This window comes from Peromyscus leucopus, chromosome 6 (genome assembly GCF_004664715.2).
Source record: "Peromyscus leucopus breed LL Stock chromosome 6, UCI_PerLeu_2.1, whole genome shotgun sequence".
NCBI lineage: Eukaryota > Metazoa > Chordata > Mammalia > Rodentia > Cricetidae > Peromyscus > Peromyscus leucopus.
Genome location: NC_051068.1, coordinates 107,102,463 through 107,105,898, shown reverse-complemented (window position 1 = coordinate 107,105,898; position 3,436 = coordinate 107,102,463). Strand labels below are relative to the sequence as shown.

Below are 3,436 nucleotides of genomic sequence, written 5' to 3'. Positions count from 1 at the left end.
ATATAAGAACTTTTCCAAACTCAATTTGCACAAATATCACTCTCATTAATAAATATAGTGCTTAAATAACTTGGATTTTATGACTTATTTCAAATCAATTGTGGTATTCTATTTTGATGAAAGAAGATTATTAAGGTATTTAACTAGGTATTTAACTAGGTGAGACATACATACCCAGTATCTATCATCATCATGGAAGATGGGGAAAAATGAATGAAAAAGCCAGAGGATGAGGAGCAGTGCTGTGAAATCTGTCTCTTGGACATGACCTGGATATTGCACTCCCACTAGGATTATCAGCATAATACTTAATCAAGAGCAAGGCAGCCAAAGCTCTGGCACAGAAGGAGTAGAGTAAGGGAGAGTGTATTAGGGCTCTCTACAGTAACAACTTACAGAGTGAATTTATTTCTCTCTCTCTCTCTCTCTCTCTCTCTCTCTCTCTCTCTCTCTCTGTGACTTACTAGAATGTCTTACAGGCTATGGTATACTTAATCTAATAGTGGATGACTGGCTATGAATGTCTAAGAATCCAGTAGTTGCTCAGTCCATGAGGTTGAACGTCTCACCTGGTCTTCGGGACACAATGGAAGAAGTAGGCTTCAATGCCAGTGAGGGAAGAGACTTGCTAGCAAGGTAAGAGTGAGTAGGCAAAGAGCAGAAGCTGCCTACTTCCCTGTCCTCATACAGACTTCCAGAAGAAGGTATGATCCAGATTAGAGGTGGGTTTTTCTGAGCTTAAAAGATCCAGATTAAAGGCATGTTTTCCTATCTCAAAGATTTGGATTTAAAATAGATCTTCCTACTTCATAATTAAAAATCCCTCACAGGTGTTCCCTTAATTCATATTTAGTCAAGATGACAACCAAGAATAGTCATCAAAGGTAGACTCTAGCCTTACTGAGTAGATAGTGGAAGTTCATAGTTTCTTAAGAAGGGGAAATCACTCTTCTGAGGACACAGATACTGATAGAATACCTATGTTCCAAAGGATGGCCCCATATCTATGCACATATTCATGACAGTAATTAGTGAGTTATAACAAGTAAATAAAAGACAAAGTTAGGAGAGGGATATGTTGATGGAGATATAAGGGAAGTGTAACTGAGAGTTTCTCTCTGGTTCCTGCCAAGCCCCTGCAGTCCCGCAGCCCACTTATAAAATAATCACTCAGATGCTTATATTACTTATAAACTGTATGGCCATGGCAGGCTTCTTGCTATCTGTTCTTATATCTTAAATTAACCCATTTCTATAAATCTATACCTTGCCATGTGGCTCGTGCCTTACTGGTATCTTGGTATCTTACATGATGCTTCTCCTCTTCCTCCACCCTCCTGTTCCCAGAATTCTCCTCTCTCTTTGTCCCACCTATACTTCCTGCCTGGCTATTCGCCAATCAGCATTTTATTTATCAATCAATCATCCACAGCAGGGAAGCTGGAAGGGGCCATCTGTACTTCCTGCCTGGCTATTGGCCAATCAGCATTTCATTTATCAATCAATCATCCACAGCAGGGAAGCTGGAAGGGGAGGAGAGGGAAGATAGGATCAAATTTCATTGTATATGTGTATGAAATGCTCAAGAATAAAGAGAAAAAATTAAAGACCTAATAAAGGTCATCCCATCATAGGATTCAGCAAACTAGTTAGAATCCATACCAGCACTGAGAACCCTGTGGAATCAATTTATTTATTAACTCTTCTGCAAACATAGTCCTACCTGTCCCAGTGAGATGGACATCAAGCACCCTTATGTCCTGCCCAGTTTCCCAGTAGTGCTTCCCTTCCTTTATTGACTTCCAGTTCTTGATTTGCATTAAGACATTATCCAGTGATAACCAAATGTGCTAATGGCTTGTGCTTGCCAATACATCTGATTTCTTTAGCATTACCTTAGGTTGAGTGACCTTTGTCTCAAGGAGACAGGACAAAGGGCAAAGAATAAAAGACAAACAGGAGATAGAGAAAGAGAGAGAAAGGGGAAGGGAATGAGAGAGAGGGGAAGGGTTATTTGTCCTGGACAAGGGCTACAAAGGACTGCCTCTGGATAGAAGCAGACAGACATGGACCGTAGGAAAATGATGGTTTGTAAAGATAAAGGAGAAACGTTGTGTTAAGATGAGGTGTTTAATTTTAGTTTTTCATGTTAATTAGAGTAGCCAAAGGGAGCTTTTGATTGACAAACTTTAGTAGTTTGGTAGCTGGATCTTGGTAGTAAGCCTCAGGAGGAGGAGGTGACCAAATTAGGGAATGGACATTGGTGGCTAGCTTTAGGTATGTAATCTAAAAGGTGTTTAGCAAGGCAGAGGAAATGGGGGAGAAGGAGAAGGTCTGCCTGCTACAGCCATATTTGCCATGCTCGCACTGCCTAGAGTCCCTTCAATTGTACCATTTTCTACTGCCATGGGATTCAATGATTCCATTCACGCTCACACTTTTTAAACTCTATTTTTCCAGTTATGAATTTTTATTTCCACAAAAGGTGGGGTCTCTTATTTATTTTTTAATTGTCTCTAAGTTCAAGCAGTGTGGAGGCATATTATTCCCTTATTATATTAGTGTCCCACACTGGGCCATTATTAAAGCCTCATAGGCATTCTGAATCATACAATTTCTCCACCCTCTATAATTAAGATCAGAGTTGAGGAGTAATGAAAAATGAGGCAAAGATGTTTGGGTCTGAGACTGAAGGCACACAAGATGTATGGCCTGTGGATGCTATCTTTGTCACAAACCAGAATTTAATCCCCTCCAAAGTGTATGGTAGAATCAAAGAAGAGGCAACAGTCCTGAGTTGTCTGAATTGTGATTGGCTCATTGATGATTCCAGGAAAAACAGACAGAGCTCACTATTATGTAAGGTGCTTGACATAAAGGCATGGGCCGAGCATGTTGTGGTTGCCGGCTACGACTTCCTCCTAACAGTTATTTGGTCCTCAGTCCACTGTCCCTAGCTAGCGCTGGATGGTCCTGAGAGTTGGCCAAGATAGTTGAAGCCAGGGAAAAGGAGCAAAGGAAGAAACACAAAATGTCAAGAAAATATTGCAAAAGATAAATGACTAAAAATGGGTTTGAAGCAATGAATAGCCTTCTCAAACAGAAAAAGCATCTGGAAAATTCAGCAGCGTCAGAAGAACTCCATAGTTTCATTCTGTTTCATGATAGTATTATTTAGCAAATTAAATCTGAACGTATGAAAGTATCGTGTTCTGATCTCAACACTGGAGTAACTTCTAGGGTTGGAAATAGCAGCATGTTGGTATCTACTGACAGGTATTCTAAGTTAGCATTTATCCTGTAGGTGGAGCACACCAAACCTGAATACTCAAAGTCCAACGTGCAACAAAATCTGACCCCTGTATTCAGACATGACCTGGTCTTGTGATGGTTGCAATAAAAATAAAGGTGCGTTAAAAATACATAAAATTGCCTT

General features: G+C 40.1%; 1 pseudogene; it reads left to right on the top strand.

The window, feature by feature from the left end:
* The first annotated feature begins 550 nt into the window (after positions 1-550).
* Positions 551-3,086, top strand: LOC114683420 (annotated as a pseudogene).
* The last annotated feature ends 350 nt before the right edge of the window (positions 3,087-3,436 follow it).